We start from the raw sequence: 27,827 nt of genomic DNA on the forward strand, positions 1-27,827 counted from the left end.
AAGCAAAGAAGGAAGGAAGGAAACAAGGAAGGAAAGACAAGCTCTCTATTAGTGTCTCTAACTTGCTAAAATAGAATTTGTTTGAATACTTCTTTTTAAAAGTTATTTATTTATTTATTTACTTTTGGCTTGCTGGCTGTTTTTTGCTGCATGCAGACTTCTCTCTGTTTGTGCTGAACAAGGGCTACTCTCTGGTTGAGGTGAGTGGGCTTCTCATTGTGGTGACTTCTCTTGTTGAGGAATATGATCTCTAGGACATTTGGGTTCAGTAGTTGTGGAGTGTGTGGTAAAGAGACTTAGCTGCCTGAGGCATGTGGAATCTTCCTGGACTAGAGATCAACCCCATGTCCCCTTCTTTGGCAGATGGATTCTTAACCAATGGACAATCGTGGAAGTCCTGTTTGAATTCCTGTTCAAGCAACTTTGCTTATGTTTCTCCAAGTTGTCATTTCATTACCATTATGTGTCTCATTTACAGTCAACATTTTCAATTATGTAAATATTCTCAGGAAAAGAAAAAATGGTGAAATATATCTCCAGAAAATATTAGCAGACCTTTTTTTTGTTTGTTTTTAATTTTGGCAGTTTCTTTTTATATCTTTTAATGAAGAGTCTGATCTAGAATTAGTCTTTGAAATGACATGAGAATTATTCTAACATTTAGTTTTCCCTAAGTATAGCTTGCTTTGCCATGAAAAAAAAAAAAAGAACAATTGTCTAAACTACACTGTGTCTTCTTGCTAAATGATTTGGATTTCATGTAAAAAATAAAAAATATTTTCATCTTTGATTTTATATTAATATTTTAAATATTCTTTCATATAGACAAATAGAGACAGTAAAATACATTTAGACTTAGATCTTTATGAAAGTGAGGGCAACTAACTTATCTCCCCTTTTCTTCTGTGACCTTATCTACAAAATAAAGAAAAAAATTATTTTCTAATTCATTAGGAAATTGCTTGAATTAATGTCTGTAAATAAGTGTTAAGTATTGTGCATACTTTATTCAATCTTTTCAAGTTCATGTCAAGACCATATTATGTATGCAATAAGTAAACTATGAGTCATATTTTCTTTGACTTCCTCTTGCTTTCAACAGTGTGTATGATATTTCTTCAAGGTGCTGCTTGACAATGTGAGGGCTGAGTATTTTTGCTAAATACCTGTGGAGAGGATGATGATGTCTTGTGCCTTCAAGATGGTGCCAACAAGTTTATCATCCGTCTTAATTTCTTATGACATGTTTATCTACTTAACTCACTGTAGCATGAAGGAGAGATGAAGATTGCATGCTTTAGATGAGCTTGACAATACGTAATATCCTTTGGACCTCATTAGACCTGTGTATTAAAAGAAAAGGAAAGGGAGACAGAAAAAGAAAAAGAAAATCTGTTATTTAAATAGTTATTCGCTATTTTTCTTTACAAATTATGACAGTAAACTAAGATTTTAAGAAGTGGCTTATAAACCAATAATTGTAGGTCAAAAAGAATCTGCTACATAAATATTATACAAAATTTTATATAAAGTTGTTAATATCATTTTCTCAAGTCCTTTTTAAATTTGGGCCAACCAATTTCTTTTTGGGAAATTACAGTACAGTGGCCACTAAAATATAGAGTAGAAGTGAAACTGAGCAGAATCTTGTGGGGCATTTCCAAGGATGGACCCTCCCACCTCCCTATTTGCCTTGCCTCTTATTGGTAGAAAAGCTTTAGTATCCTAAAATTTCCCTGATTTCCAAAGAGAAATTTAATCAGAGAAATGAGAGAATGCAGAAACAAAGGAAAACAGTCAAACACGACAAAATAAAAATAATTTAGTCACAAAATAAAGTTAAGGACATTTAGTTCCTCCTCAAATGCTATCAATAATATCCTGAGCCATATCCTGGTGGTGTTTTGTAGATACTAAAACACACACCAGGTGGAAGATGCTAACTGCGTGATGACCACGAGCACAGAGCCTTCAGACTGGCTGGAGTCTGATTACTGATAATGTTGACTCCAGTGACCTCACCTGTTTACCTCACCACCCACTAATCAGAAAATTGTGCATGAGCTGATCATATATCCTCCACCATCTCCCTCACTTTCTCTTTGAAAACCCTTCCTTGAAAACCTTGGAGAAGTTTAGATATTATGAGCATGAGCTGCCCTTTCTCCTTGCTTGGCTTTGCAATAACACTGTACTTTCCTCCATCACAACTGAGTGCAGGTAGATTGATTTGGCTGTAAGGCAGGCAAGTGGACCCAAGTTTGCTTCAGTAACAGAAGCCTAAGAACGTTTTGAGTTACACTGTTACTTTAAATTGAAGACTAAATCCATTTCTCCTTTGATGGACATTTAGGCTGCTCCAATGCGCTGGCTATTGTAAATAGTGTTTCAATGAACTTCAGAGTGCATGTATCTTTTTAAATTAAGGTTTTCTATAGAAAAATGCCTGGGAGTAGGATTGAGGGATCACACGGTAGCTCTATTCTTAGTTTTTCAAGGAACCTCCATACTGTTCTCCATAGTAGCTATATTAATTTACATTCCAAGAATGTGGGAGGGTCCCTTTTCTTCACAATCTCTCCAGAATTTATTGTTTATAGATTTTTTTTTAATGATGGCCATTCTCACCAGTGTGAGGTGATACCTCATTGTAGTTTTGAGTTGAATTTCACTGATAATTAATGTTGTTGAGTGTCTTTTCGTGTGCCTCTTGGCCATCTCTGAATCTTCTTTAGAGAACTGTCTATTTAGATTTTCACATTTTTGATAGGATTGATTGGCTTTTTTTATATTGAGCTGCATGGATTGTTTTTGCATTTCAAGATTTAACCCCTTGTCAGTCCCTCTATTTGCAAATATTTTCTCCTATTCTGTGAGCTGTCTTTTTGTTTTGTTTATAGTTTCCTTAGTGGATAAAGGAGATGTTGTGTGTGTGTGTGTATATATATGTATATATATATATATATATATATATATACATATACACATATATATATAATGGAATATTGTTGTCATAAAAAAATAACAAAATAATGCTGTTTGCAATGACATGGATAGGCCTAGAGATTGTCATACTGTGTGAAGTAAGACAGAGAAAGATAAATATCATATCACTTATATGTGTAATCTAAAATAAATGGTACAAATGAAACTATTTACAAAACAGAGAATAGAATCACAGATGTAGAAAACAAACATCATTACTAAGGGGCAAAGGGGGAATGAAAAGAATAAATTGGGATTGATATATACACACAAGTGGCATGCTGCATTCCACGTGGTTGCAAAGAGTCAGACACAACTAAGCGACTGAATTGAACTGACTATGTATAAAATAGATAATAAAAACCTACTGTATGGCATGGGGAACTCTACTCTCTGTAATCACCTATATGGGAATAGAATATAAAAAAGAGTGAATGTATGTATATGTATAACTGATTCACTTTGCTGTACAGCAGAAACTAACACAACATTATAAATGAACTATGCTCCAATATTCATCAAAATATAAAACCTACAGATTTATTTTAATAAAATAAATTGGAGGTTCATGTATGTTTTCTAAAATCAGCTTCCTAGTAATTTTGGGTTTGTGGTATGGTAACATATTTAGTGCAATATGATACTTTAAGGCACTCCATTTGTTCTAGATGTTCACAATATTTTACTATGCTATAATTTATTTGTAGTGAGTTACTGAATGCACGTCCAACCCTCATTCCATGGCACAAGTCTCATTCTTTCCTTTCTGTACCACTCAACAAGCAGTACTGCCTCCAGAAATGGATGCTCTGCTCTCTGAAGGATGGTGTTGTCCAAAGTTCCTTCTAGACCTGCATAGGCTAGGAACTTCAGAATACCTTATAGTTGAGCGGCACTATTTAACCAAACAAAATACATTTTACTTCTATCTGGTTTTCAATCACTGCCTTCTTATATATTCAAATTTATTTTCTAAAAAGTAAAATAGAATTATTTACCATATCTTAAATTGAAAATGTAAGAAAATTAAATTTTTGACAAAGAGGGTATAAAGATGAAACTACTGGGTAGAATGTCTCATACACTTAGCATAGTGTAAAAACTCTCTGCCCCTGGAATCTGACAGACCAGGATCATAACTTCAACTCCACTATTTGCCAGTTGTGTGACCTACAGAAACTACTTGATTTCATTTTTACTCAGCTTTCTCATCTATAACAGGAGAATAATTATATTTATCTATTTTAAAGGATTCTTGAGAGTATGAGTGAAACATTTATAAAAAAATTTGTGTGTTTAGCATAACATATGAGTTAAATAAACAGCACTTATTATTATCAATTATGTCCCTGTTGTTTCCTAAAGATTGTTTCTAAGGGCAGTTTAGTGGTTCTTCTGATTCTAGTTTGCTTGTTTTCTTTTGTTTTTCCCTTTATTAAACTAGTTTTGGACAGTCACAAAAATAGAAATTCATTCATCATTGTTTCAAATCTGTGAGATGCAAAGAAATATTAGCATTTCTTTCCTTGATGTACAATAAAATGTCAATATATTGTCCTTTTGGATATATTTATCTGTATGTCAATCATACATATTCAATTTGTATATCACTATCATGTGAACAGGGCTTCCTAGGTGGCACTAGTGGTAAAGAATCCACCTGCCATGATAGGAGATGCAAGAGACACGGGTTCGATCCCTGGGTCAGATTCAATCCCTGGGTCAGGAAGATCCCCTGGAGGAGAAAATGGCAACCCACTCCAGTATTCTTGACTGGAAAGTCCCATGGACAGAAGACCCTGGCAGGCTACAGTCCATGGGGTCACAAAGAGTCAGATACGACTGAGTGACTGAGCGCATACATAATGTAAATAGTAAAAGATAATATAATATTTTTTAAACATAGCTCAATTTTCATAAACTATTTACTATGTAATTTTGCACCTATTTAATCATTAAAAATATATCTAGCACTTTACAGTATTCTCATTAAGTGAAACAATGGATTGGTGATGTTATCACTATATTTGTCAGCAACTGGGGAAGAATCACTTATTAACTTCTGGACTATATTTTGGAGTGAGTTCAGGTCAGTCGCTCAGTTGTCTCCGACTCTTTGTGAACCCATGGACTTCAGCACACCAGGCTTCTCTGTCCATCACCAACTCCCAGAGCTTACTCAAACTCATGTCCATCCAGTCAGTGATGCTATCCAACCATCTTACCCACTGTCGTCCCCTTTAAATGCTGTATAAATCACCATTGTTATAGCATTGCAGCATTGGTCATGAGATGTGGATAAATCAATTCTCTCTCCCTCTTGTCCAATTTGCGTAACTGATTTTGTGTATAAACAAAAAATAATTTAAATTGCTAGCATCAAACCAGTATTCTAAACAAATTAGCTTCTTCACTTTCAAGGGGCAGTTTATAATCTGAGTTTCCATCACAATATTTGTAAATTAAGTAGGCCTCACAAGCCACTACTGATGAAGTATTAGGATCATTCTATTATTTTGAAATAAGATCCTGAAGTAGAAAATTATCTAAAAACATATTTTCTTTTTCTTGGAAGATAAATTATCCATTTAGAACACTGACTAATTTCCTAGCTCTATCAAAATATATATATATTAATTTCCAAACTTGTTTAAAAAAAAAAAAGAAAACAGTAAAACAAATGTTTCTTCTATTGCCCCATTCCTGAATGTGTATTTGGGCATAATTTTCTTTGCTTATAAAACTCAAAATTTAAATGTAGAAAGAGATTGAAAGATGTATTTTAACACTGCAATACATAGGTGTATGTAGTATGTTGATCCTTATATTTTAGAACATACATTCTTTACATGGAACAAGTAAATATATTATTATTTTTCAATATTTAATATTAGGAACATTATGAGATTTATTGCTTATATGAAACAACACACCAATTACAATATAATTTGAAAGATATAATAGGTATTGTCTATGTCTACCTTGTGAAAATTTGGAATTAAATATAAAATAGATAGATTTTAAAAATAAACTATTGAATACTTTATGGAAGAAAAGATAAACCTGAAGGATAAAAGAAGGACTGGCATTGTTTTCAATAATCCATCTTCATTATTTGGAGAATGTAATACATTTACAATATTCTATTAAACAATTGAATTAAATGCTAATTTCTCTCCTCTTGTTGCATGTTCATGTCATGAATAATGATGATTTCAAAAGTTATAATAGAAGTATTTATAAGACACTGAACTGCTGGAGAAATGATTCATTCTTCATATTGATAGTATTATATCTTGACACCCCCACTGATAATATCAAAATAATTCACCATGACTAATGTTAGTATAATAAGCCAACAGAAACAATAGTGATTTGCTACTTGTTATTTACTGTCTTCATTTAGGAATAATATAACCCAGTACTATTACTTTTCTCATGACTTGAATTAATTGAAATAAAATTTTAAAAGAATAAGTATAAACTAAATGTATGCACATTCAATATGATGGATATATATATATATATTTTCACTTATAGAATATTTAGTATTAACGGTAGATTTAAAATTTATAGCTCAGGCAAGTGATGACTTTTGTGTGTTTTTAGGAGAGTCATTGAATAGGTACTAGATATTTTCTAAAATAACACCTTAAAGATAAGGTAAAATCTAGAAATTCATCAAGCTGTCTACTTTCATGCTAGTTCATTCTTCACTGATTTTTTCTGAAGTATGATATACAATATCTTAATAGGAATTCTTGGTAGCAAAATGTGTTTAAGAATTTGTAATCTCCCTAAATATATACATACAGTACAATTCATTTGAGTATATTCCATACTCTAGTTAGTAAATTTGTCTTCTGCAGGGTATGGAATTGTTGATGTTGTTCATTTGCTAAATTGTGTCTGACTCTTTGCAACCCCATGAACTGCACCATGCCAGGCTTCCCTGTCCTTCACTATGTCGCTGAGTTTGCTCAAACTCATTTCCATTGAATCAGTGATGCCATCCAACCATCGCATCCCCTGTCATCCCCTTCTCCTCCTGTCTTCAATCTTTCCCAGCATCAGGGTCTTTTCCAATCAGTTGGCTCTTTGCATCAGGGGGCCAAAGTATTGGAGCATCTGTTTCAGCACTAGTCATTCCAATGAATATTCAGGGTTGAGTTCCTTTAGGATTCACTGGTTTGATCTCCTTGCTGTCCAGGGGACTCTCAAGAATCTTCTCCAGCATCACAGTTCAAAAGCATCAATTCTTTGGCCCTCTGCCTTCTCACATCCATACATGAATAATGGAAAAACATAGCTTTGATTGTACAGACATTTGTCAGCAAAGTGATGTCTCCGCTTTTTAACACACTGGCTAAATTTGTCATAGATTTTTCTTCCAAGAAGCAAGTGTCTTTTTATTTCATGGCTGCAGTCACCATCTGCCATTGATTTTGGAGCCCAGGAAAATGAAGTAAGACACTGTCTCCACTTTTTCCCCATCTATTTGCCATGAAGTGATGGGACCAGATGCCATGATCTTTGTTTTTTTAATGCTCAGTTTTAAGCCAATTTTTTTCACTCCTCTTTCACCTTCATCAAGAGACTCTTTAGTTCCTCTTCACTTTCTGTCATTCAAGTGGTATCATCTGCATATATGAGGTTGGTGGATATTTCTCCCAGCAATCTTGATTTCAACTTGTGAGTTATCTAGCCCAGCATTTTGTATGATGTACTCTGCATAGAAGTTAAATAAGCAGGGTGACAATATACAGACTTGACGTACTCCTTTCCCAATTTGGAACCAGTCTATTGTCCCATGTCCAGTTGTGATTGTTGCTTCTTGTCCTGTAAACAGGTTTCTCAGGAGGCAGGTAAAGTGGTCTTGTACTTCCATCTCTTTAAGAATATTCCACAGTTTGATGTGATCCATACGCAAAGGCTTCAGTGTAGTCAATGAAGCAAAGGTAGATTTTTTTTTTTGAAATCCCCTTGCTTTTTTCTACGATTCAATGGATATTGACAATTTGATCTCTGGTTCCTCTGCCTTGTCTAAATCCAGCTTGTACATCTGCAAGTTCTTGGTTCACACACTGATGAAGTCTAGCTTGAAGGATTTAAGCATAATCTTGCTAGCATGTGAAATGAGCACAGTTGTACAGTAATTTGAACTTTCTTCAACATTGCCTTTCTTTGGAATTGGAAAGAAAACTCACTTTTTCCAGCCCTGTGGACACTGCTGAGCTTTCTAAATTTGCTGGAATATTAACTGCAGCACTTTAACAGCATCATCTTTTAGGATTTGTAATAGCTCAGCTGGAATCCCATCACATTCACTAGCTTTGTTCTTGCTAATGCTTCTTGAGGCCCACTGGACTTCACACTCCAGGATCTCTAGCTCTAGGTGAGTTATCACATCATTGTGATTATCTGGGTCATTAAGAGCTTTGTTGTACAGTTCTTCTGTGTATTCTTGCCACCTCTTCATCTCTTCTGCTTTTGTTAGGTTCTTGCCGCTTTTGCCCTTTATTGTGCCTATCTTTGCATGAGACCTTCCCTTGGCATCTCCAATTTTCTTTAACAGATCTCTTGTCTTTCCCATTCTGTTGTTTTTTCTATTTATTTGCATCATTTACTTAAGAAGAATTTCTTATCTTTCCTTACTATTCTTTGGAACTCTGCATTCAGTTGGGTATAGCTTTCTCTTTCTTCTTTGCTTTCACTTCTCTTTTCTCAGCTGTTTGTAAGGCCACGTCAGACAACCAGTTTGCCTTGTTGCATTTCTTTTTCTTGGGGGTGGTTTTTGTCACCACCTCCAAATATTGTTACAAACCTTTGTCAATAGTTCTTCAGGCACTGTGTCTACAAGGCCTAGTCCCTTGAGTTTATTTGTCACCTCCAGGTTATTATCATAAGGATTTGATTTAAATCATACCTGAATGGCCTAGTGGTTTTCCCTAGTTTTTCAATTTGAGCCTGAATTTTGCAATAAGGAGCTGATGATCTGACCCATAGTCAGCTCCAAGTCTTCTTTTTGCTGACTGCATAGAGCTTCTCCAATTTGGTTGCAGAGAATATAATCAGTCTGATTTTGCTCTTGACCATCTGGTGATGTCCATGTATATAGTCATCTCATGTTGTTGGAAGAGGGTATGCAATAGCTATTCTGAAAGTATTTCTAAGTGTGTACAAGAAGGAACAAATATATAAATGTATTGCAGATAATTATATTTGTGTATTATAAACATATATTGAGAAATGTTTTTCACTGTTGGAGAAAGAATTCATAAGTGTTATAAGTATTATAACACTTTGTTATTTATAATATAAGTAAATGAAAATGAGGCTAGCAAAATTCCTGTGGTGTTGAATTAGAAGAGCTTGACAGATATATATATGTATATATTTTAAATATGTAAATATATAGACATAATATTATATAGATTTATAGACATAGAAATTAGACTGAATATGTGCATGTACAGTTTTGTGTGCATGTATATATACACAAAAATGCACATGCATGTGTTTCTATGTTTAATCCACTCAAAAGGCCTAAGAGCAGTGATATTCCAGTAGCAATGAACACAGCTAGTGTCCAGTCATGGTTTCTAAATACTATTTTCCAATTAAAAATAAACAGGACTACTTAAAGTAGTACATGATTCCAGAGATGTTTTAGAGAAAATACAAAAGGTAAGACTATCTTGTAGTGCCAGAAACCAAGAATTCTTCCAAAAAGAATGAGATCATGCCAAAAGAAAAATGAAGCTAAACTGAAGAAACAACCTGATGGCCAAACTGGAATAATTTCAGTTCAGTTAAGTTCAGTTGCTCAGTTGTGTCCAACCCCATGAACCACAGCACGCCAGGTCTCCCTGTCCATCAGCAACTGCCAGAGTCTACCCGAGACCATGTCCGTTGAGTCGGTGATGCCATCCAACCATCTTATCCTCTGTCGTCACCTTCTCCTCCTGCCGTCAATCCTTCCAAGCATCAAGGTCTTTTCAAATGAGTCAGCTCTTCCCATCAGGTGGCCAAAGTATTGGAGTTTCAGCTTCAACATCAGTCCTTCCAATGAACACCCAGGATTGATCTCCTTTAGGATGGATTGGTTGGATCTCCTTCCAGTCCAAGGGAGTCTAAAGAGTCTTCTCCAACACCACAGTTCAAAAGCATCAATTCTTCGGTGCTCAGATCTCTTTATAGTCCAACTGTCACATCCATACATGACCACTGGAAAAACCATAGCCTTGACTAGACAGACCTTTGTTGACAAAGTAATGTCTCTACTTTTTAATATACTATCTAGGTTGGTCATAACTTTCCTTCCAAAGAGTAAGCATCTTTTAATTTCATGGCTGCAATCACCATCTGCAGTGATTTTGGAGCCCCTGAAAATTAAGTCAGCCACTGCTTCCACTGTTTCCCCATCTGTCTGCCATGAAATGATGGGACCGGATCCCCTGATATTAGTTTTCTGAATGTTGAGCTTTAAGCCAACTTTTTCACTCTCCTCTTTCACTTTCATCAAGAGGCTCTTTAGTTCTTCTTCGCTTTCTGCCCTAAGGGTGGTGTCATCTGCATATCTGAGGTTATTTATATTTCTCCCAGCAATCTTGATTCCAGCTTGTGCTTCCTCCAGCCCAGTGTTTCTCATGATGTACTCTGCATATAAGTTAAATAGGCAGGGTGACAATATACAGCCTTGACATACTCCTTTTCCTATTTGAAACCAGTCTGTCGTTCCATGTCCAGTTCTAACTGTTGCTTCCTGATCTGCATACAGGTTTCTCAAGAGGCAAGTCAGGTGGTCTGATATTCCCATCTCTTTCAGAATTTTCCACAGTTTATTGTGATCCACACAGTCAAAAGCTTTGACATAGTCAATAAAGCATAAAAGGGTGTTTTTTTGGAACTCTCTTACTTTTTTGATGATCCAGCAGATGTTGGCAACTTGATCTTGGTTCCTCTGCCTTTTCTAGAACCAGCTTGAACATCTGGAAGTTCACAGTTCACATATTTCTGAAGCCTGGCTTGGAGAATTTTGGGCATCACTTTACTAGCGTGTGAGATGAGTCCCATTGTGTGGTAGTTTGAGCATTCTTTGGCATTGCCTTTCTTTGGGATTGGAATAATTTAAGCAACAAAATAATGGTAGTATCAAATTATAACCAACAGATTAAAGTAAATATCTGTGAGTTCATACTTATATAATAACTGAATAATAAATAAAGAAGAGAAAAGATAGCTTTCCATTAGAAAAGAACTCAAATTAAAAACATAGAAGTAATCAGGCAAATATAAAATCACTATTAATCAAAATATCAGATTAATAATTATTGGAGCCAAGCACCATCCAGAGATAATAAAATCAGCAAGCAAAATTTGACAATAGGATGTCTGCATAGTTTTAATTCATAGCTCCTGAGGCATTTTTAACTACAAAAGAAATATAGCAACATTACAATGGGAAAAATGGAAAAACCAGGCAGACAATAACTTTAAAAAATCTTCAAATTATCATCACCCATAATAAATATGTCAAGTTCATAGACCTGGACCATCTGATGCATTTCACTGAAAAGAATGTACTGTCTCTTTGGCTGTATTTGTGTTGAAAGTGCAGAACTTAAATCTAATCAGAAAACATGAGACAAATCCAAACCAAAAGACACTTCACAAATAATTTAGTAGTCCTCTTCAAAAATTCAAGGATCATGAAAGGCAAGAAACAGATTGAGGAAGACTAAGGAGATACAACAACTGAATAATTATTTCATAAAATAGATTCCTCACAACTTGCAGAACTATTTTATAAATCAACCTAAGTGTAAAACAATGGTAATTGAATTTTTGTAAATGAATCCTCTGAACATTGGTTTAACTTTGTTTGGAAATCTTTGATCATATTCAGTAATTGTAGCTCAAGGACAATTCAACTTCCAAAGCTTTTAGAAAAATGGAATTATTGATAGTCTTCCAAACAGGCAGACATTGTAATGTATCTGTGAAAGGCAATGGAGTTAGACAAATGCAATAGAGAGCTCAGGAAGTATACCAGATTTAACTTAAAATTACAGAATTGCAATTTTCAATGTCTCAATTTCTGGTAAAAATATTTTTGCTGGAATTTATATTCCTAAATGGATAAATTTACATTCTGTGATGGAACTGAATGAAACTAAAAAGGTTTATTATTTGTTGCATCTAAATTGGGCAAAATATGTATAGTCATAGAGGGAAAAAAATTAGGAGATTTGTCTTACAAGAGTCCTTATTAAAAAAAGGTATTTTGAATGGAGGCCAAAAGTGAACATCTATGAAAGTAAATCGGTGGACTGAAATATTTACACATTTAAACACTAAAATAATAGAATTAAGCATATCTTTAATTTCACAGAATATGCTCAGAGATTTCTAAGTACTTCAACAACAGAGAATATCTATTAGTTAAAACTATTATTGCCAGTAGAGAAAATTCAATGAATGATGTCTATAATGCCAAATTTAGTAACCATAAAATTCAATCTTGAATAATATTACAAGCAATGATATGAAACAAATGTGAATATATCTAAAAATGCACTCTGAAAAGAAATAATATGGTACCTGTGAAATAGTATTGTTGTTGTTGTTAGTCACTAAGCTATGCCTGACTCTTTACTACCCATGGACTGTAGCCTGCCAGGCTCTGCAGTCCATGGGATTTCCCAAGCAAGAATACTGGAGTGAGTTGCCATTTTCTTCACCAGGGGATTTTTCCAACCCAGGGATCGAACCTGCATATCTTGCATTAGCAAGTGTATACTTTACCACTAAGCCACAAGAGAAGTATTAGCTTGCCCTGGTGGCTCAGACAGGAAAGAATCCACCTGCAATGCAAGAGACCCGGGTTTGATCTCTGGGTCAGGAATATCCCTCCCTGGAGAAGGGAATTGTGACCCACTCCAGTATTCTTGACTGGAGGAATCTATGGACAGAGGAGCCTGGCAGGCTACAGTCCATGGGGTCACAAAGAGTCAGACACTACTGAGCAACTAACACTTTACATTATTTTTAATGTTTGATTAGTAAGTATGTCTGTTTTGTTTTAATGTATGTTATTTATTATAATTTTGCTGTGTTAAAAATGTTTGTGTAAATTACCAGCTTGTTATTCATTACAAAACTCTTCCAAAAAATGAAATGTTTTTTAGAATTTTTAAGTAAGTGTACGATGGTCAGGAAAGCTCTCTGAGAAGAAGCAGTCCTGAAAGCTGAGAATGCCTCAGCATGCGAAAAATAGTGTTTGTGGCAAAAAAAAAAGAACAATTGATGAATCTCAGAGATTGAACCTTCAGAAGACTGAGGCCATTGGATACTGTGTTTGATGGCTAGAAGGGTGCAATGAGCGGAGAGATTCATGGTCCTAGTCAGCACCTTTGGAAAACAGATTCTGTAACAGAGATGTTCATGTAGGATTTTTTTTTTTTTAGAATTGCTCTCAACTGTAAGAATATAAAGAAAAGTTGAGCCAGTATATGTTATGTGTACATCATATAACATAAGTCATATATATAATAGATCATTTATACTATAGAAGAGTTGCATAGTCAGGGGAAAGGAGAACTGGAGTGTTATATGCACTAACGTTAACATGTTTTTAGTAAAAAGCAAAACAAGTCACTTAGATGCACAGCTTAATGGTAGAGTAGTTATTTGGCCCTCCTAATTATTGGCCTGGAATATATATAGAATATATATTCTATAATATATATATAGTATATATATATAGATATAGATATATACTATAAAATAAGAAATGGATGGAAAGTTTGGTGAGGTTATTGCTCTTCTACAGGAGACAACAGAAGTAGAAAATAATTAAGATATTAAGAAGAGGTGGTAAGAATACACAGAAGAGCTATACAAAAAAGGTTTTCATGATCCAGATAACGACAATGGTGTGATCACTCACCTAGAGCCAGATCCTTGAATGAGAAGTCAAGTGGGCCTCAGGAAGCATCACTATGAACAAAGCTAGTTCAAATCCTAAAAGATTATGTGAAAGTGCTGCACTCAATATGCCAGCAAATTTGGAAAGCTCAGCAGTGGCCACAGGCTGGAAAAGGTCAGTTTTCATTCCAATCCCAAAGAAAAGCAATGCCAAATAATGTTCAAACTACCACACAATTGTACTCATCTCACAAGCTAGCTGAGTAATGCTCAAAATTCTCCAAGCCAGGCTTCAACAGTACGTTAACTGTGAGCTTCCAGATATTTGAGCTGGATTTAGGAAAGGCAGAGGAACCAGAGATCAAATTGCCAACATTTGTTGGATCAAAAGAGATCTGTTGGATATCTTGCTTTCGAAAAAGCAAGAGAGTTCCAGAAAAAACATCTATTTCTGCTTTATTGACTATACCAAAGCCTTTGACTGTGTGGATCACAACAAACTGTGGAAAATTCTGAAAGAGATGGGAATACCAGTTAGAACTGGACATAGAAAAACAGACTTGTTCCAAATCGGGTTAGGAGTACATCAAGGCTGTATATTGTCACCTGATTATTTAACTTATATGTAGAGTACATCATACGAAATGCCGGGCTGGATGAAGCACAAGCTAGAATCCAGATTGCTGGGAGAAATATAAATAACCTCAGATATGCAGAAGGCATCACTTTTATGGCAGAAAGAGAAGAATTAAAGAGCCTTTTGATGAACGTGAAAGAGGAGCGTGAAAAAATTGGCTTAAAACTCAGCATTCAGAAAACTAAGATCATGGCATCCAGTCCCATCACTTGATAGCAAATAGATGGGGAAAAAAATGGAGACAGTAAGAGACTTTATTTTGGGGGTCTCCAAAATCACTGCATATGGTGACTGCAGCCACGAAATTAAAAGATGCTTACTCCTTGGAAGAAAAGCTATGACCAACCTAGACAGCACATTAAAAAGCAGAGACATTACTTTGCCGACAAAGGCCCATCTGGTTAAATCTATGGTTTTTCCAATAGTCATGTATGAATGTGAGATTTGGACTATAAAGAAAGCAGAGTGCTGAAGAATTGATACTTTTGAACTGTGGTGTTGGAGAAGCCTCTTGAGAGTCCTTTGGACTGCAAGGAGAACAAACCAGTCAATCCTAAAGGAAACCAGTCCTGAATACTCATTGGAAGGATGGATGCTGAAGCTGAAACTCCAATACTTTGGCTACCTGATGAGAAGAACTGAATCACTGGAAAAGACCCTAATGCTGGGAAGGATTGAAGACAGGAGGAGAAGGGGATGAGAGAGGATGAGATGGTTGGATGGCATCACCGACTCGATGAACATGAGCTTGAGTAAGCACTGAGAGTTGGTGATGGACAGGGAACCCTGGTGTGCTGCAGTCCATGGGGTCACAAAGAGTTGCACATGACTGAGTGACTCTACTGAACTGAACAGGAGATAAAGGAAGTATTCCAAATAAGCAATATCTATCTACATCACCTATTATAGCTTAATCAAGATGTCAAAATATTTTTGTGTGTCGCCATATGTGAGATGAGCATTAAACAACCACATATTTAAATAGTGAATCAAGGTATAATTGTTGAATTGAATAAATAACACCTATATTTAGGTGTTTATTCATTTTGCATCAATTTTATTTGTAATGCTATTTCAATGGTGTACTGAAATTTCTTCCAAATGTGTCCTTCATTGAAAAAATTTTCTCCCCAAATCTGAATTAATTGAATTGTAAGATTGAGCTTTTCACTGGCAAATAGTTAATACGTGTCTGAATAATTTGATAGAAGGAAGATGATGAGTAGATACATATTGCTTTTACATGATAATCATCTCCTCTTTTAGAAATATATCCAGAAGACATACAGATGGCTAACAAACACATGAAAAGATGCTCAACATCACTCATTATTAGAGAAATGCAAATCAAAACCTCAATGAGGTATCATTTCACACCAGTCAGAATGGCTGCTATCCAAAAGTCTACAAGCAATAAATGCTGGAGAGGGTGTGGAGAAAAGGGAACCCTCTTACACTGTTGGTGGGAATGCAAACTAGTACAGCCACTATGGAGAACAGTGTGGAGATTCCTTAAAAAACTGGGAATAGAACTGCCATATGACCCAGCAATCCCACTGCTGGGCATATACACCGAGGAGACCAGAGTTGAAGGAGACGCGTGTACACCAATGTTCATCGCAGCACTGTTTACAATAGCCAGGACATGGAGGCAGCCTAGATGTCCATCAGCAGACGAATGGATAAGGAAGCTGTGGTGCATATACACAATGGAATATTACTCAGCCATTAAAAAAATACATTTGTATCGGTTCTACTGAGATGGATGAAACTGGAGCCCATTATACAGAGTGAAGTAAGCCAGAAAGAAAAACAACAATACAGTATACTAATGCATATATATGGAATTTGAAAGATGGTAACGATAACCCTATATGCGAGACAGAATAAGAGACACAGACGCATGGAACAATTTTATGGACTCTGAGGGAGAAGGTGAGGGTGGGACGTTCTGGGAGAATGGCATTGAGACATGTGTATTGTCATATGTGAAACAGAGCACCATTCCATGTTCGATACATGTGACAAGGGCTCAGGGCCGGGGCAATGGGATGATCCAGAGGGATGGGATGGGGAGGGAGGTGGGTGGGGGGTCCGGGAAGGGGAACACATGTAAACCCATGGCTGATTCATGTCAATGTATGGCAAAAACTATTACAATATTGTAAAGTAATTAGCCCCCAACTAAAATAAATAAATTTATAAAAAATAAAAAAAAAAAAAAAAAAAAGAATAGAAATATATCTCATGTGGATCTAGTCTTTTATTTTACTCAGCCTCTGTGAACTGCCATATTTATTTCAAATGTCTATTTCATAGAATGTTACTATAGCTTTCTTAACCATAGTTTTGGCCTTACTTAGAATTAAATGAGGATCAGATTTCATTTACCATCTGACTTCTATGATGCTTGTTCTGATCAATAGATTGTAATGGCTTTCCAAGGCCCAGAAAAATTGACTCATATATCCAAATAATCAGATTTCTGAGCAAAGACTGGAAGATTGTGTATTTATAACTTCAGTTCAGTTCAGTTCAGTCGCTTAGTCATGTCTGACTCTTTGCAGCCCCATGAACCACAACATGCCAGGCTTCCCTGTCCATCACCAACACCCGGAGTCTACCCAAACCCATGTCTATTGAGTCGGTGATGCCATCCAACCATCTCATCCTCTGTTGTCCCCTTCTCCTCCTGCCCTCAATCTTTCCCAGCATCGGGGTCTTTTCAAATGAGTCAGCTCTTCACGTCAGGTGGCCAAATTGTTGGAGTTTCAGTTTCAAGATCAGTCCTTCCAATGAACACCCAGGACTGATTTCCTTTAGGATGGACTGGTTGGATCTCCTCACAGTCCAAGGGACTCTCGAGTCTTCTCCAACACCACAGTTCAAAAGCATCAATTCTTCGGCACTCAGCTTTCTTCACAGTCCAACTCTCACATCCATACATGACCACTGGAAAAACCATAGCCTTGACTAGACAGACCTTTGTTGACAAAGTAATGTCTCTGTTTTTTAATATGCTGTCTAGGTTGGTCATAACTTTCCTTTCAAGGAGTAAATGTCTTTTAATTTCATGGCTGCAATCACCATCTGCAGTGAATTTTACAATGAGATATTTCCTGAAAGCTACACATTGTTGCACTATTTGCCTCTTCAAGTACAAGCACCACCGATTTAGAATAATAAAGCAGTACAGAGTATCCCTAAGTGAATGTGGACTGGGGTGTCAATGGAAGGGAACATGAGGGAGATTTGAGGAACTGGATTAAAAGTCACAACATTCTGGCATTAAAAAAAAAAACAAAGTGGTTTCTCGTATCTAGAGAAGTTTTGGTGCACTGTGAAACAGGATGTTAGGTAGTAACTCAAAAAGATAATAGGAAGGAAACATGAAGGAAATTTCTTGGCAGATGGAAAAGTTTTAGACCTTATTTGGGATGATGATTCCTTGGGTGTATCCATTGGCAAAAACTCATCAGCTGGAAATCGATTTTTCTATTTCCAACCACCTTTGGAAACACTCTACCTCAGGAGAATTTTGGTTTCACCTGAACTATGTCTTGAATTGTCCAAATTTACAGTCATGGACTTTGACCATATAACTCTTTCAAAGACTTTCATCATGCTAGGCTACTAAGAACTAGAACACAGGTATGGAATACTGAGTGTCTTGGTAGTCACACATATATGCAAAGAGGGTTAAAGATAACTTATTTGAAATCACCAAGGCCCACTGTATTATAGATTTTTATATCACCCAGCATCTTCCCAACTCAGGGATTGAAACTAGGTCTCCTATGTTGCAGGCAGATTCTTATCTGAGCCACCAGAGAAGTCCAAGAGCACTAGAGGGGGTAGCCTATCCCTTCTCCAGGGGATCTTTCTGACCCAGGAATTGAAGCTGGGTCTCCTGCATTGCAGGTGGATTCTCTACCAGCTTAGCTACCAGAGAAGCCCCAGGCATTTACCATATTAAATATTAAAATAAACATTTCCACCCACTTTTACACTCTTCATAACTCTAGGTCATACTATTATTATTTTTTCCAGTTAAATGAGAAACATAGTCCACATCTCATCTACTGTTATTATTTCTACATCTCTGTGCCCTTAATCTCCCTCCACTGATGGCAGTGGTATGGAATGACAATGAGAAAGGGCCTTGTCCTCACCCTGGCAGATATTTTAGAGGAATTTAATAGGCATATGAACACCTTTTGTGATTCCAAGCAGAAAAGATTTTCTATTCATACAATAGTCATGGAATGTTATTGATAATACGTCTTTTATTTTTCTGACTTCTTACTTTATGTCTTTAATTCAAATGGCTTTTTAACTTATGAATTGTTAAGAATAAGGAATTGTAATATAGATGTAACAGCTACAAAGAAAGCTAAACATAAAGACTTTAAATGTCCATCACTTCAGTGAACTTTACAGTGAACAACATGGCAATTATTTTGATTATAATTGTGTTAATTACGATAGTATGTACAAATTTTTCTAAAATTCAAAATCAAACCAATAAATATCCTGTGTCTGATAAGACAGGTTCATTTTAGCTTTAACTATATCAAAGAGATTTTCTTATACCTTTCCAAACTATAATTTTTGTTTGTGAAAAGCATAAAATACCATAGTCTTTGTGAATGCTATCAATATGATTGCTGTGGATGGTCAATTTAACATAGTAACCTAAAATGGTTCTCTGAGGGTATGATTCTTTTTCCATGGGTTTAGGAATGCAGCATATAAATAGAATGAACAAGATTTCCCTACTTTTATATATTTTTATCTAGAGAGTAGGTTACACTTTGTGTGAAACCAGACATATCCATAGAACAGAGTGAAAGCTAATAGACAATATAAGGATAAGAAAAGTTATTGAAAAATCACAGGAATCTTGGTGGTATTTTGTAACATTTATTTCAAAGATGAAGAAGCACTCTAGATTGATTTTAATAGCTAGGAGCAAGGCATGAGGAAAAGTGGCAGAAGATTAACAAGAAGGAAAGAAATTTATGAATTTCTTTCATTGCATTAGGCTTAATGTTCCTTATTCCACTTAATTTTCTTTGCAAGATTTTGAGTTTGCTGTTCTTCAATATTTATTTCATGAGAGCTAAAGCTGTGTTAAGTAACTTCCAAAAATATTTTAGAGCTAGAGTGGTCATAACCAAGACAGAAGTGGTGAATATATTATTTTTTTCATTGATAGCACCAAAATTCCATTAAAAGGAAATTTTATTAGGGAAAATCATTTTAAAGATGAATTAGAGCAGAAAACATGGACTTTTGGAATATGTGGCAGCAGGAACTCCAAACACAAAGGAAAAAACACTTAAAAGATTAGTGTTATTGTTCAGTCACAAAGTCGTGTCCGACTCTGCAAATCTATAGACTGCAGCATGCCAGTCTCCTCTGTTCTTCACTATCACCTAGTTTGCTCAAATTCATGTCCATTGAGTGGGTGATACAATCTAACCATCACATCCTCTGCCACCCCCTTTTCCTTTTGCCTTAAATCTTTCCCAGCATCAGGATCTCTTCCAGTGTGTTGGCTCTTTACCTCAGGTTGCCAAAGTATTGGAGTTTCAGCCTCAGCATTAGACTTTCCAATGAATACTCAGGGTTGATTTTCTTTAGGATTGACTATTTTGATCTCCTTGCTGTCCATGGGACTCTCAATAGTCTTCTCCACCACCACAATTCAAAAGCATCAATTTTTTGTCATTCATGCTTCCTTATGGTCCAACTCACATTCGCACGTGATTACTAGGAAAACCATAGCTTTGACAAGTTGGATCTTTGTTAACAAAATGATGTCTCTGCTTTTTAATATGCTGTCTAGGTTTGTTTCATGGCTGTAGTCACCATCCTCAGTGATTTTAGAACCAAGAAAATACAATCTGTTGTACGGTAGTTTGAACATTCTTTGGCATTATCTTTCTTTGGGATGGAATGACAACTTACTTTTCCCGGTCCTATGGCCAATGTTGTGTTTTCCAAATTTGCTGGCATGTTGAATACAGCACTTTAACAGCATCATCTTTTAAAGTTTGAAATAGCTCAACTGGAATTCCATCACATCCACTAGCTTTGCTTGTAGTAATGCTTCCTAAGGACCACTTGACTTCACACTTCAGGATGTCAGGCTCTAGGTGAATGACCCCACCATCATGGTTATCCTTATCATTAAGACATTTTTGTATAGCTCTTCTGTATATTCTTGCTACCTTGTTCCATGTCTGGTTCTAACTGTAGCTTCTTAACTTGCATACAGATTTCTCAGGAGGCAGGTGAGGTGGTCTGGTATTCCCATCTCTTGAAGAATTTTCCCCAGTTTTTTGTGATCCACACAGTCAAAGGCTTTAGCATAATCAATGAAGTAAAAGTAGATGTTTCTCTGGAACTCTCATGCTTTTTCAATGCTCCAGTGGATGTTGACAATTTGATCTCTGGTTCCTCTGCCTTTTCTAAATCTTCTGCCTTTTGTAAGTTTGAACATCTGGAAGTTTTCAGTTCATGTACTATTGAAGCTTAGCTTGGAGAATTTTGAGCATTACATTGCTAGTGTGTGAGATGAGTGCAATGGTGTGGTAGTTTGAACATTCTTTGTCGTTGACTTTCTTTGAGATTGGAATGAAAGCTGACCTTTTCCAGTCCTGTGGCCACTGCTGAGTTTTCCAAATTTGCTGGCATATTGAGTGCAGCACTTTAACAGCATCATCATTTGGTCACTATCTCCTATACAATATTTTGAATAGTTCTTCAAGCGTTCTGTCTACCAGATTTAATCCCTTGAATATATTCATCACCTCCACTGTAAAATCATAAGGGATTTTATTTAGGTCATACCTGAACGGCCTAGTGGTTTCCCCTACTTTCTTAAATTTTTAGCCTGAATTTTGCAGTAAGTGCAGGAACATCCACTGAAGAAAGGATAAGCTACCCACTCTAGTTCTTGGGCTTCGCTTGTGGCTCAGCTGGTAAAGAATCTGCCAGCAATGCAGGAGATATGCAGGTTTGATATCTGGGTTGGGAAGATCCCCTGGAGAAGGGAAAGGCTACTCACTCCAGTATTCTGGCCTGGCGAATTCCATGGAGTATATAGTCCATGGGGTCTTAAAGAGTCAGACACAACTGAATGACTTTCACTTACTCACACTTGCAATAAGGAGTTCATGATCTGAGCCATAATCAGCTCCAGGTCTTGTTTTTCCTGACTGTATAGAACTTCTCCATCTTAGGCTGCAAAGAATATAATCAATCTGATTTTGGTCTTGACCATTTGGTGATGTCCCTGTGTAGAGAATCTCTTGTGTTGTTGAAAGAGAGTGTTTCCTATGACCAGTGTGTTCTCTTGGCAAAACTCTGTTTGCCTTTGCCCTGCTTCATTTTGTACTACAAAGCCAAACTTGCCTATTAATCTGGATATCTCTTGACTTCCAACTTTTGCATTTTAGTCCCCTATGATGAAAAGGACAGCTTTTTTTGGTGTTAGTTCTAGGAGATCTTAGGATTCTTCATAGAACACTTTGACTTCAGTTTCTTCAGCATTATTGGTTAGGGCATGGACTTGGATTACTGTGATGTTGAATTGTTTGCCTTGGAAAAATGAAAGTGAAAGCAAAGTCGCTCAGTCATGTCCAACTCTTTGTGACCCCGTGGACTGTAGCCTACCATGCTCCTTCATCTATGGGATTTTCCAGGCAAGAGTACTGGAGTCGGTTGTCATTGCCTTGGAAACAAACCAAAATTATTTTGTTCATGTTTGAAGTTGCATCCAAGTATCACATTTTGAACTCTTTTGTTGACTCTGAGGGCTACTCCATTTCTTCTAATGGATTCTTGCCCACAGCAGTAGATATAGCAATTATTTGAATTAAATTCGCCCATTCCTTCCATTTTAGTTCACTGATTCCTGAGATGTTGGTGTTCAATTCTGCCATCTCCTGCTTGACTATGTCAATTTACTTCGATTTATGGACCTAACATTCCAAGTTCCTATGCTATATTGTTTTTCACAGCATTAAGCTTTACTTTCACCACCAAACATATCCACAACTAAGTATTGTTTCCACTTTGGCTCAACCACTTCATTCTTTCTGGAGTGATTAGTAATTGCCCTCTGCTCTTCCCCAGTAACATATTAGACACCTTCAGACTGGTGGTATTCATCTTCTAGTGTCATATCGTTTTGCCTTTTCATACTATTCTGGGGTTCTCACAGCAAGCATCCTGGAGTGGTTTGCCATTTCCTCCCCCAGCAAATCACGTATTGTCAGAACTCTTACTGTGACCTATATGCCTTGGGTGGCCCTGCATGGCATGGCTCATAGCTTCACTGAGTTACACAAGCCCTTTCACCATGACAAGGCTGTGATCCATGAAGGGGTAAAAGATCAGTGCTTTAAAAAAGAAAAAAAAAGGATCATTACTTTGGTTTGTTTATGGAGGAAAAGTTAAAGATGGGTAGGAAGGGGAAACTAAACAAAAGTTGAAGCCAGAGAGTTTTGTAAAACTTCACTCTATATGAGCAAAAAATCCAGAGAAAACCCTGGGTAGATGGAGAAAACTTTGAAGAACAAGTATTCTGGGAGCAAAGTTGTGTGTTTTGTGTTCCTCAAATCCTCCATCAAGACTGATGAAAACTTGGTCAGAAGAGTTTTTTTTTGTTGTAATTGTAGTGGTGGCAGGAGGGGCGCTTGAAATTTGTCAAATTTGATCATAGGTCTTGTTTTTAACCCCTGGAGACGTTGTGTAAAGGAGGCACATATAGGTAAAAGGAAAAGCCTTGGGTTTGAGGCCTTCCAGTTTCTCACAGATTTTGTTCTTATTGTTAGTTTACCTGGATCTTAAAAATCAGAAAATGTAAGCTAACACCTGTCTTTTGATGTGCTTTCTAAGCTGAGCAATAAATAAATGACTTACAGAAAAGCATAATTTAAGTAAATTTGGGCTGGAATATCACTAAAAATACTTTTGAAAATTTAGAGGCAATTAGTGATGATCTAACTGAATATATTTTTTTTAAGAAAGAAAATTATGCAATTCTATTTGTTTAAAATATATATTTAAAATCAAAGTGCTTCCAAGTATAGACTGTCAACTTGTTTCAATAAATAGATAAAATAAATTTGTAATTAGTAGCATCTGTTTACTTATAAACACACTTATAAACACACATCTGTTTACTTTTAGCCCATAAACTAAGATTATTCTCTTAAGCAACATATTATCTATAGTGCTACTTACAATTTGAGTCTCCTTAGAAAAACAACCTTCATAAATATATATTTTGAGGTCCTGTATTACATAATTTGTTAAGATCACAGGATATATATATTTAGGAGAATATGGTTCAAATACTGACTCAGCCACCTTAAATCTGTGTGGACCTGGATAAATTTCTCATCTTTTCTGAGCCCTTGTTGCCTCTTCAAAACTGATGTTTTGGCTCTCCAACTCTGTGTAATGAGCCACCCCAGGCTTAGAGGTTAAACAACCATGTTCATATGCTCACAGTTCTAAGACAAAGGAATTTGGTCCTAGCAAAGGAGACTGTGATCTCTGATTCACAATATCTGGGGCCTACACTCTGCCTCTCCACTGAGTTCTGATGGGATTTCTCCCTAACCATGGCTGCCACCTCAGTACTCTTGGCCTCTCTTTCTCTATGTAGCGTCTCATCCTTCTAAATATTTCTTTTTAATTGAGCTTTTCACAGTGTGGTCTGCTTAGGGATGTCACAGCATCTTACATGGTGACTGATTTCTGAGAGACAGGAAGTAGAAGCTGCCAGGCCAGTGAATGTCTACAGCAAGAAATGGTACAGTGCCACTCCTGCTGTGTTCTTTATTAAAGAACTCACAGAGCCCCACCAGAGTCAAAGTGGTGGAGAATAGACTAGACAATTTGATGAGGAGTGGAGAAGTCATATTGCAAAAAAGCATGTCCAACAGGAGGTATGGTTCTGCCTACTGTTAAGAATTACAGTATGTTACCTGGGATAATGATGCTTATTTTATGAAGGTTTTGGGCCATTTAAAAGATGTATCAGGGACTGAAACACATCAGGTACCCAATTAATGATGGCAGTTCATTATATTGAATAGCTCAGTTTGGATTATAAATTCTCAAATAGTAATATTACAATTAGGACCATTTGAAAAATAGTGTGATTTGACTCTAGTGCTAAATCAAAGTGAAAATGTAAATGATATAATTTTAGTAGAAAATACATAAACCCTCAGTACAATGTTTAGAACTGTTCTTATAAGTGGCATGTGTTAATACTGTTCTGATCTCCCCACGAGAGCAGGGGAGTGGGCAGTCCTGAGGTTCACCTGCGTGGGAAGTCGAGGAAGGATTGGGAGACAGGGTACAGTTGCAAATGACAAGATTTCTATTGGAGAAAACTCAGAGTGATGAGAACCAAGACATCAGGGAATCCAAAGTCCTTTGGGAAATACGTTTTAGTTTCTCTTACAGAAAAACAACGAAACACATACACACATACACAAAAACTACATGCCAGTAACCAGAGACAGAAATTGAAGTAGGCAGTCATGGAATTGGCTTAAATTAGGTTTAGTGTGTCTAGACCAACAGATGGGTTGGTTCTGGTGAGGGTGGCAATGATGGGGTCAATTGTCATGAGAAACAAGGGTTTCAAACTTAACTTTTATTTATCGAAAAAATATTTTTCTCTCATCTTTAAAACAAACAACCAAGTCTAGTGCAAAATTTGGGAAGACAATCTGAGCTGAGATAAATATTTGGCAAAATAATAACCTCAAGTTTTAGTCTATCTTATTTACTAATATTAGGCAAAAGATTCCTTTCAGTTTCGGTTTATCTTTGTGACCTCTTAAGGATAATTTGTCAAAAGGACAGCAAGCTGAAAGAACAAAAAATAGCCTGACTAATGTGAACTGTTCTAACTTCTCAGAGATTGAAATGGTTGAAGTATGTTTATCTCTCTTTTTCTGGTAAATCTGGGCAAAGAAAGGATATTTCAGGAGCATGAGTCACAGTTTTATTTATATTGGCACCTATGTTTTTACTTCCATTGGTTTGCCACAGACTTGGGGAAGTAAAGCATTATTTGTTTCCAGTTTGGTGCTAATGTACATGACTAATGCACTAATAAATATTGCAAGCAAATCAATTGTACTTCCTAATAGTAAGGCGAACAGCAATAGCATTTTATGCAAGATCATAGGAGATTGAGCACTAAACCCGAAAAGGGATGATTCTAACACTGACATTTCATTATTTCTTGGGATTTGTGCATCTCCCTTAATGTACGGTTAATGTAATTTGAGGTTATGAATCTTTTTTATGGTCTTCCTTTATATCCTTAAAGTAACAAATTTCAAGTTGTGACTATAGCAGAAAGCATTCACAGAATTCTGACTAGGAAACTAAACGCTGAGGCATTTTCATTCTTTCTCAGGGAAAATATATAAATCCTATTTATTTCTTCATTGGAATATATACTTTGGGTGAATAAAGTCTGACATATATTTGTTGCTAGTAAAATTCTCAGAATCTGTCCCATTCAGTTCATTGTTTCTGCTAGGGAAGCATGGGGTTGAAATAACAAGAAAGAATACACAACAAAAATACTGGGTTTTGCAGTAAATGCAATGATTGATCATCTCAGGACTCTCTGTGCCCACTGAGTTGTATTCTGAGCACCATTTAAAAATGGCTCAGCACCTTACATGACCAATCCTGTAAGGCAGCCAAAAGAGAATGGATTCTCTTCAGAGGTTTTGAAACATGTACAAAGGAACATTTTTCATTCATTTGAAATCTGAATGGCAGTAAAATGCTTTTTTCTCTGAAAAATTCACTTTCCTACATAAGATACACAAATACTTTTCCCTGTGGTGCACAGATTTATTGACATTTATGGAACCATATCTGTCTCTGTGTGTGTGTGTGTGTGTGTGTTTAACCACTAAGTAAAATATTCCTTTGAGCCCTTCTATCATTATTGTTCAGATCCACCAACCAAAGACCAAAAGTGACACTCTTGCACTCAGACAAAGTCAGTTTGTTTATCTGTCTGCAGCAAGAGAGAACATACTCCAGGGGAAATTAAGGTCACCTTAGCAAGAGGAAGTTGAGAAGACTTCTAGGGTTTGGGTGAAATCCAGTAATTTTATGAAGAAATTAGAGAAGTAGGGACCAGGTCTAGACTATATTCTGTCAAAATGTGGGCAGTTGTGTTGATTTGATGTTTTAATCATTTTTATCCGGGAGAAAGGATAATTAAGTCAAAGGAAAGGTGATATTGGTAAAAAAGTAAAAGCAGTCATTGTTCAGAAAGAGGGAGTTAGTTATGGTTGCAGCTACATAATGGCCTTGACTGCGACCTGGGAGAAACAATGTTTATGTTCTAATGATCTGCTTCTAAGCAGGGTTAATTTTCACTTACTCATTATGTTGAAAAAATACAGAAAAAATTTAGCCCACACTCTGTCTTTCTCAGAACTATGCATTTGTCAGGACTTCAAAATTCTTGGGAAAATCAAAATTGGAAATAAATCTGTCTGAACATTTTAGGCCATAACTATTAATACTTTAGATAGATAGATATAGATATTGAGGTATAATAGATAAGTAAAATATAATAATGAATATATCTTTATAGGAAAGAGATAAGAAAGCCTTTCTCAGTGATCAATGCAAAGAAATAGAGGAAAGCAATAGAATGGGAAAGACTAGAGATTTCTTACAGAAAATTAGAGATACCAAGGGAACATTTCATGCAAAGATGGGCTCAATAAAGGACAGAAATGGTATGGACCTAACAGAAGCAGAAGATATTAAGAAGAAGTGGCAAGAATACACAAAAGAACTGTACAAAAAAGATCTTCACAACCCAAATAATCACAATGGTGTGATCACTCACACTCACCTAAAGCCAGACATCTTGGAATGCTAAGTCAAGTGGGCCTTAGGAAGCATCACCACAAACACAGCTAGTGGAGGTGATGGAATTCTAGTTGAGCTATTTCAAATACTGAAAGATAATGTTGTGAAAGTGCTGCATTCAATACGTCAGCAAATTTGAAAAACTCAGCAGTGGCCATAGGACTGGAAAAGGTCAGTATTCATTTCAACCCCAAAGAAAGGCAATGCCAAAGAATGCTCAAACTACCACACAATTGCACTCATCTCACATGTTAGTAAAATAATGCTCAAAATTATCCAAGACAAGCTTCAGCAATACGTGAACCATGAACTTCCAGATGTTCAA

The 27,827-nt window shown here is 36.2% G+C and overlaps 1 long non-coding RNA gene across 1 annotated transcript in view; it reads right to left on the minus strand.

Moving 5' to 3' along the window:
- Positions 1-990: 990 nt before the first annotated feature.
- The window catches only part of LOC145544834 (uncharacterized), a 246,478-nt gene continuing 219,641 nt past the window's right edge, over positions 991-27,827 (minus strand). The window contains exon 11 of the long non-coding RNA XR_014081659.1: positions 991-1,343. This is a non-coding gene — a long non-coding RNA (uncharacterized LOC145544834). The remainder of the gene's footprint in view (positions 1,344-27,827) is intronic.

Source organism: Giraffa tippelskirchi, chromosome 1, assembly GCF_054371585.1.
Source record: "Giraffa tippelskirchi isolate mGirTip1 chromosome 1, T2T-mGirTip1v1.2.pri, whole genome shotgun sequence".
In the NCBI taxonomy this organism is placed as follows: domain Eukaryota; kingdom Metazoa; phylum Chordata; class Mammalia; order Artiodactyla; family Giraffidae; genus Giraffa; species Giraffa tippelskirchi.